Source organism: Taudactylus pleione, unplaced genomic scaffold (genome assembly GCF_031769625.1).
Source record: "Taudactylus pleione unplaced genomic scaffold, aTauple2 ptg000019l, whole genome shotgun sequence".
Lineage (NCBI taxonomy): Eukaryota > Metazoa > Chordata > Amphibia > Anura > Myobatrachidae > Taudactylus > Taudactylus pleione.
The window spans coordinates 38,059,885-38,069,499 of record NW_028284421.1 but is presented as its reverse complement, the minus strand read 5'-3'; positions in this window follow the sequence as shown (position 1 = coordinate 38,069,499).

The window sequence follows — 9,615 nt, the reverse complement described above, 5'->3', positions numbered from 1 at the left end:
GAGGCATAGAAGGGTCTGCATACGATCACGCAGGACCTGTTCTGCACATTCGCAAACGAGTCCTGCTTACGCGCAGATTCACAATAATCGGGAATCTGCGTTCAGCATTGCACGAATCAGGCCCTAGAAGCGAGTCCTAGCTGCTGTCTAGGGGGTATATTTACTAAAATGCAGGTTTCTAAAATTGGAAATGTTGCTCATAGCAACCAATTTGATTCTAGGGGTTACATTTACTAAAGTGAGAGTTTTTAGAAGTGGAGATGTTGCTCATAGCAACCAATCTGATTCTAGGGGTTACATTTACTAAAGTGAGAGTTTTAAGAAGTGGAGATGTTTCCCATAGCAACCAATCAGCTTCTACCTATTATCTTCTAGAAGGTGCTAGTGAAATGTTAAGTAGAATTTGACTGGTTGCTATGGGCAATATCTCCACTTCTAAAAACTCTCACTTTAGTAAATATTCCCCTAGCTATTATCTTCTAGAAGGTGCTGGATGAATGTTAACTAGAATCTGATTGGTTGCTATGGGCAACATCGCCATATCTAAAAACCTGTACTTTAACCACTTAACTGAAGAATTATTTTTCCAAAAACCGCTCCAAAATTGTCGGTTTCTTTTATGATTGAATTAGGTCATAATTTTAAACTTATCCATTACTATTTTATTTGAAAAAAATATTTTTTTAAAACACAGTATACCATAAAAATAGCAAGTTTTATATTATACTGTAGTGATGGCCATTGACGGCTGTACCATCGATGGTTTAACCATCGTTAGAAGCCATCAATTGTTTTGCGATTGGTCAAGGAGATCTGTGTACACCACAACTGCCGATGTTTCCTAAACATCGATCGAGGTTTGCCATCGATGGTGCAACATTGATGGCCACCAGCAATGGCAAACCACTTGTTTTCAGTCAGACCATCGATGGTTTGCAAACCATCGATGGTCAGTTGCCATTCCTAATCAGAGGCTCTGCGATATCCATCGATTGATATATATATATATCGATCGAACATTATATATATATACACATATATATATATATATACACACACATATATATATATATATTATATAATTGTTCCATTATTTATTGCCCGATCACTGTGGCCAGCAGTGCTCGGGCACATGGGGACAGGGAGGCGGAGCTGAAAGTGGGTGGGAGCGTCGGGGGAACATGGCAGCAGCCGCGGCTACCAGAGCCGCAGCTGCTGCTCCTACACAGTGATCACCTAGTGCCGGAGCCGCAGCGGGAGCGTAACCGCTGGCGGCCCGGATACAGAGCAGCGGTGGCGGCTACCAGAGCCGCTGCTGCTGCTTCTCCTACACAGTGATCACCTAGTGATCACTAGTGCCGGTGCCGCAGCGGGAGCGTCTCCCGCTGGCGGCCCGGATACAGAGCAGCGGCGGCGGCTACCAGAGCCGCCGCCGCTGCTCCTTTACACACACAGTGATCACTGTGTGATCACTAGTTCCGGAGCCGCAGTGGGAGGGTGTCCCGCTGGCGGCCCGGATAGATAGCAGCAGCGGCGGCTACCAGAGCCGCCGCTACTGTTGTTTATTGAAGGAGGTGGAGATGGCTGCCCGATCACTGCTGGCCACAGTGATCGGGTCACAGCAGCAGCACTGCTGCTTCTATGGGAGGGGGGCTGCCGACGGTGCCCGATCACTGTGGCCAGCAGTGATCGGGACACGCTAGAGAGGCAGCCATGCTTGCAGAGGGACCAGAAGGTCCCTCTGATGTAGGCGGCTGCGGGAAGATTAGCTTCCCACAGCTGCCTAGTGGGCATTTCTGACTGGTACTGATACGACCGTGCCAGGCAAGTGGTTAATAAACATACCCCAGGTGTTATTGCTTTCCCAACAGCAATAAAGGAGCATTGCTTGGGATACATAACAGATAACAGACATTTAGACATTATGGGGTCAGTCCAATTATACCCCTTTTACACCGGAGCTAAAACCTGGGTTAGCTCCCTGGTGTAAAAGGTGAGAGGGTTGGATCGCCGGGTTGAGTGACCCGGCAATCCAACCAAGGTAAATAGCAGGGTTTAACACTGGCGTAGCCCATGAAACCCTGCTGTGAGAATAGCGCACTCCGGGTCACGATGACCTGGAGTGTGCTGCAAGCCGGCCGATTGGTCCGGGTTCAGTGGCGCTTGGAGATGACGTCATCTCCAAGCGTCCACTTTCACGCAGGGAAAGCCAGGTCTATGCAGACTAGGGATGTGCAGGCTCGGTTCTACTCGGTTCCATTCGGTTTTTTTTACCGAATCTTATTGGCTATCCAAAACTCGTGACAGCTGAAACCCAATAAGATTCGGGAAAAAAAAACGAACGGAACCGAGTAGAACCGAGCCTGCACATCCCCCGACTCCGGTGTGAGCGGCACCGACTCGGTGCCGTCTAAATTCCGGGTCTGATCTGGTTAGGAACTCTGGGGGTCATTCAGACCCGGTCGTTAGCGCCGATGCGCTCGGACCGGGTCGATGGCCCCCCACAGAGCATGCGCACGGGGCTTACGACAAGGGAGACCCTACCCTAGGGTCTTATCGTAAGCCCCGATGGTCGCGATGGTCTTGACCATTGCGACCATCACCTTAGGCGGTCGTAAGGCTGTGGGTGTTAACCCACAGCCTTACCACCGCAAAGGAGGACGTCTTGAAAATTCAAGACGTCCTCCCCTCATTCAGACGGACCGCACACTCTGTGCGACCGGCTCTGAATGAGGTCCTCTGTTCCAACTCCGGGTCAGACCCGGAATTTTGGTGGAAAAGGGGTATTAGGTGCAAATTGCAAGGTGCGAGTTGCTATTTTGTTTGCGAATTCGTATAGCAAATTCCCCAATTAGCAACTCGCACTGCGAGATGGGAAGGATAATCTTTATTTTAAGATTAAAATGTCGGGACACTGTGCTTAACCCCTTGGACAGTCCCCCTAATGACTAATTAGGCATTTGGAAGTTTCCAATTAGCTTAATTAGTCCAATAATTACATGTAATTTTGGGGGATAAAATCAACTTTTTCCGTTAGTTTAGGTACCAAAATTTAATTAAAATTTTTTATTTTTTTTTATTTTTCTAAATGTCCTCAAAGCACCCCAAAATCACCTTTTTTTACTACTTTTTTTGCATTTTTCGTTTAATTCCTTTGAGATTAAACGAAAAAAGATTTATTTTTTTTAGAATGCAAGAAAATTATAAACAAACACAAATCAGCCATTTGACCCCATTTCAAAACCTGCAGTACCTTCCTAATGCCCACAAACAGCCTTCAATAGGGTCCCGCTAACGAAATTATTCGTTTTGGAGTATCAAGGATGGTCTCCCCACTTTTTCATGTACTTCTCTCAAATCTCATTTGGCAGTCAATTCGCACCTCTCCGTTGCATGTAGTGCGAATAGGCATTTTTAATTGGATTGGAGAATTCTCAGGAGCTTGCTTCCATGTGAAGTCTGAGAGTTTCAGGAAACAGACTCGCTACTCGCAATTCGCACCTAATTGGATTGACCCCTAACTTGAACAATAAAATTGTTCAGGGTATTAAATCCCCCTAAAATCATATCAACAGTAGACAAAAGCTAGGTTAAGGTATGTATTCTAGATACAATTTTGAATTCAAAATGTTTCTACGTCCTAAGAGCCAAATAAAATGTTAAAATAATTTCACCACCAGTCTTCACAAGTTATAAGTAACACACCACTAGCAATAATAATAAATAATATTTTTATTAGGTATGTAATCAACAACCTTAAGAGGTATCATTATCAGTCACACTTCAAAAATAGTCTGTATCAGTGGTTCTCAATCAGATTTCTGTCTGTGGAAGCAGTGGGATCAGGGTTTAAAGTGGGCCTGGACGGGGCAGAACTGCGTTCAGTCACTTGAAATGGGAGGTGGAACCAGTTCCGCCTCCATCCGCCCACTTGACCTGGCTTTAGAAACTGTCAGCTGTCGCACACCAGCGCTGCCCGCCCCAATCAATAAATGTGGTGGCGGGTGGGTGGCACCGGTGCTACTACTACAGTTGTAGTTGACTAGCCCGTCTCTCATCTCATGATGATTGACATTTGGCCCACCGCCAGCCCTGCCTCCTCCAATCCGGTGACAGGCTAGGTCTACTCAGGCGGGAATGAGACAGCGCGATGACGTCATCATGCGCCTGTCTCTCCTCGCCCTGAGGGGACCCAGTCCACACAGATGCTGAAGCCAGCAGCACTGAGCATTGCTGTGTGTGTAAGAGTGACACTGGTGAGCACTGAGCAGAGCAGGATAACACTGTGTTTTCCATTCTCTCACTTCCCCCCTCCCCACTGTGTGTTCACCCTGCTCCCACTACCATAGCGAGCAGTTCATACCCTGGTCGATGTACTCGATTAATCTAATAAATAGCGGACATGACGTATGATGCGAGCGGCCAGGGGGCGTATTTTTCAAATAAACGTCCGCATGTTTTGTTAGCTCGTTCAGACATAGAGGCGTGAACAGACCGCAAACAGCGAACGGTTCATTTGAATAGCCACCCCTTGTTTTAGAACGAACGACCGCAAATAGCGAGTGGCTCTGAATGAGGGCCCTTGGCCATATAGCTGCTAATTGTTCACTTACCTCTGAGCCCATGCAATGTGATACTGCTTCTGTCAACCGCAGGGGATCTTTCTTTGCACAGCTAGCCTGTACTGCTGACCGGCAGGCTGAGACTAATAAACACCTGTGTGCCCTCACTGTGGAAGGCAGCCGAGTAGAGGCTCTGTTAGACTCTGGTAGCCTGGTTACACTTTTGAGAACTGAGCTGGTGAACCCTTTGAAACATAAGGGAAAAACTGTTGGTGTGACATGCATACATGGGGATACTCGGTATTATAGTATGGCCGAAGTGAACATCGAGACGCCATATGGTGCCGTGGTAATCTCCGCGGGTTTGGTACCGGGCTTAATATATGATGTAATATTGGGAAGACACTTTGCTCACTTCTGGAAGTTGCGGAAAAGTCACTTTTTGCACTGTGGTAAATCACCCTGCCTCGTCTGAGAGGGTGGCTGATGTAGTGGCAGAGGTAGAGATGTTCCCATTTTCTAGCATGGTTGGCGAACTAGAGAATGCGGAGCGTGATGGTGGCTCACCAAGTGTTGTAGATCCCATTGATCGTCTGCGGGAGTTAGAGGTCAGAAGAAAAGTCTTTGCCGTAGTCCAGTTAAATGACCCTACTCTAGTGAAAGCCAGGGAGAATGTCAACGTAAACCCATAGATCCCGATAGTCCCTTGACGTATCCTCACATGGTGTTGTATCAGGACCTGTTGTATCAGATGCCTAAATAAGGGGAGGAGATTGTGGAACAGTTAATAGTCCCCAAAGCTTACAGGAGAACGGTGTTAGACCTGGCCCATGGTCATATAATGGCAGGCCACCTAGGGGTAGAGAAAACCACTGAGCGGATCGTGCAGAGGTGTTTTTGGCCCGGTGTCCATAAAGACGTGTCTGACTTTTGTGCCTCCTGTCCTGAATGCCAATATCATGCTCCCAGACCACATTTCAAAAGTCCTCTAGTCCCACTACCAATTATAGGGATACCATTTGAAAGAATAGCTATGGACTTGGTGGGACCCTTGTTGAAGTCTGCCTGGGGACATCAATATATTCTGGTAATTCTGGACTCCGCTACCAGATACCCGGAAGCGATACCGCTACGCAATACATCTACCAAGTTCATTGCTAGGGAACTGTTCCATGTTTTTAGCAGGTTGGGAATATCTAAAGTAGGGTGTGCACTGGCCACTTTTCGTGTTTTGGTTTTGGATCTGGATCTTTCTTCGTGTTTTGGATCTGGATTGGTTTTGCCAAAACCACCCTTCCGTGTTTTGGGTTCTGGGTTTTGTGTTTTGGATCTGTATTTTTTTGAAAAAAAGCATAAAAACAGCTAAAATCACAGAATTTGTGGGTTTTTATGCTCCTATTCAATTATTAACTTCAATAACCTTCATTTCCACTCATTTCCAGTCTATTCTGAACACCTCACACCTCACAATATTGTTTTTATGGCCAAAAGGTTGCACCGAGGTAGCTGGATGACTATGCTAAGCGACACGAGTGGGCGGCACAAACACGTGGCCCATCTAGGAGTGACACTGCAGTGGCAGACAGGATGGCAGTTTGAAAAACTAGGCCCCAAACAGTACATACTGCAAAGAAAAAAAAGAGGTGCAAGATGGAATTGTCCGTGGGCCCTCCCACCCACCCTTATAGTTGTATAAATACGACATGCACACTTTAACAAACCAATCATTTCAGCGCCAGGGTCTGCCACATGACTGTGGCTGAAATGATTGGTTCGTTTGGGCCCCCACAAAACAATCTGGCAATTAATGTGTCCCTGCACAAACTGGCTCTAAGGAGGCAAGATGTCGTCCTCATCCTCCTCATCCACCGATTCCTTGGATAAAACAGGAAAAAGGGATTTAGGTGTCCCTGGACTGCTTACGGTCTTAGCCAAAGTTTCTGAACTTGACAGTAACTTTTTATGAACGCGCTGCAGGTGCCGTATAAGGGAGGATGTTGCTAGGTGGTTAACGTCCCTACCCCTACTTATTTCACTTTTACATATGGTACATATGGCAAGACAGTTGTTGTCCGGATTTGGATAGAAATATTGCCAGACCAAAGAGGTGGAATGTTTGGTCTTCTGCCCAGGCATGACCGTGATGGGCTTTTTCATCCCACGGACAACAACTGTCTCCCCCGGAGCCTGATTTAAACAAACCACATCACCATCAGAATCCTCCTCGCCAGCTTCCTCCTCAGCGCCAGCTACACCAGTATCCTCATCCTGTTGTACTTCAACAGTGACATCTTCAATTTGCATATCAGCAAGTGGACTGTGGGTGCTCTTTTCAGCACTTGCAGGGGGCGTGCAAATGGTGGAAAGAGCCACCTCTTCCCATCCAGTGCTGGGAAGGTCAGGCATCGCAACCGCCACCACACTTGGACTCTCCTTGGGGATTTGTGATATCTTCTTAGAACGCACAGTTCTTCGCTGTGCTTTTGCCAGCTTAACTCGTTTGATTTTTTTAGCGGGAGGAGGGCTTCCATCGTCATGTGAAGCTGAACCACTAGTCATGAACATAGGGAAAGACCTTAGCCGTTCCTTGCCACTCAGTGTCGCAAATGGCATATTGGCAAGTTTACGTTTCTCTTCAGATGATGTAAATGTTTTTTTCAAGGTCATTTTCCTGAACTTTGTCATTTGGGATTGTATGTGCCCTCTACTATGACATTGGGCATCGGCCTTGGCAGACGACGTTGATGGTATGTTATCGTCTATTTCATGACTAGTGGCAGCAGCTTCAGCACTAGGAGGAAGTGGTTCTTGATCTTTCCCTATTTTATTTTTATTGGAGAAAGTTTGGTCCTCCATTTATGTTATATTGATATATACGTGCAGCTAAGGCGCACACAAACACAGAAAATAATTTTTTATTTTTGGTGGAGACTAGTGCACTCTGTGGGTTACACCACCCTTTAAGAAATGAGCCAGCCGGCCCTTTACTTATGGGACACAGGCGCACGCTTGGCACTACTTTGTTGATGCACGTGCGGCCACAGTGCACACAATTCACAAACACAGAAATATATTTTTTTATTTTGTTTGGAGTGCCCTTTGGGGGTTACAGCACCCTTTAGCAGTCAATCCAGCCGGCCCTTTACATATGACACAGGCGCACGCTTGGCACTACTTTGTTGATGCACGTGCGGCTACTGCGCACACAATTCACAAACACAAAAAAATATATATTTTTATTTTGTTTGGAGTGCTCTTTGGGGGTTACAGCACCCTTTAACGGACAAGCCAACCGGCCCTTTAGTTATGACACAGGCGCACGCTTGGCACTGCTTTGTTGATGCACGTGCGGCCACAGTGCACACAATTCACAAACACAAATATTTTTTTATTTTGTTTGGAGTGTACTTTGGGGGTTACAGCACCCTTTAAAGGTCAAGCCAGTCGGCCCTTTACTTATGACACAGGCGCATGCTTGGCACTGCTTTGTTGATGCACGTGCGGCTACTGCGCACACAATTCACAAACACAAAAAAATATATTTTTTTATTTTGATTGGAGTGCCCTTTGGGGTGTACAGCACCCTTTAACGGACAAGCCAGCCGGCCTTTTACTTATGGGACACAGGCGCACGCTTGACGCTGCTCCTTTGTTGATGCACGTGCAGCCACAGTGCACACAATTCACAAACACAGAAAAAATATTTATTATTTTTTGCACTTGGGGGGAGCACCCCTGACAGACAGAGCACCCCCTGGACAACACTACAGCACCCCTTTAGGACTGGGACACTGCACAGGACTTTGGAGTGGACACAGCCCCTATGGACAACTGATTGCACAACACAGTCCAGCCAGCCCCTATGGACTTTGAAATAGTGGACACAGCCCCTATGGACAACAGCAGCACAGCACAGCACAACATGACACTGCACTACACTACACTACACAGCCCAGCCAGCCCTAACTCCCACCCTCCCTCTTCACTGTCCACAGCCGAGTGAGAAAATGGCGCCTACGCGGGTACCTTATATAGGTTCCAAAACCCGCGAGACCCGGAAGGCGGGATGATGACATTTTGCCTCGATTTCAGATCCGAGTCAGGCGGGAAAAGTCGAGCCTGACTCGGATCCGCCTCGGATCGGGGGGGCTCGGGGGGTTCGGATTTCAGAAATCCGAACCCGCTCACCCCTAATCTAAAGAGATATTAACCGATCAGGGTACCTCGTTCATGTCAAAAGTTATGAAGGAGTTGTGTTTAAGATTAACCAGTTAAGGACCTCGATTTATCACCCCCAAACCTATGGACTGGTCGAGAGGTTTAACAAGACCTTAAAACATATGTTAATGAAAGTAGTCGACAAAGATGGTAAAGATTGGGATTATTTGTTGCCTTATCTGCTGTTGGCCATAAGAGAGGTTCCCCAATCCTCCACCGGGTTTTCACCTTTCGACTTGTTATATGGGAGACATCCAAGAGGGTTACTAGACATTGCCAAGGAGACCTGGGAAGGGCAGTCCAGTCCTTATAAAACAGTGATTGAACATGTTTCCCAGATGCAAGAGAGAATTGCAGCTGTAGTGATGATAGTTAAGGAGCACTTGGAACAGGCCCAACTATCATAGCAGAGTATATATAACCAATGCACGGTTAAGAAACTTTGCTCCTGGGGACAGAGTGTTGGTGTTGGTTCTGTCACGGCTGCCGACACTTGAGACTCCTGGAGGGAGGCAGGCCTGCTAGGCACAATAAACTGGGGTGGTCTTAGGAATGACCTTTCCATAAAACTCAGTAGCACAGGATAAAAGTAAAATAGAATTTATTCACAAAAGAATTATAATCAGCTAGGTCTCATATAAAGTCTCAAACAGCACAGAGATTCATATATGCATTATGCAATAATAAGTATAGGAGAGAATCCCCAAATATATAAGCAGTCTTTAACATATAAGAACTAACGTGGTAGAGAACCCAGAGTCCAGAATGAGGCCAACACCTCAGGATGACATTAAGGACCTTTGCCAGAGTAGAACCCTGTAGTAATAGAAATCCG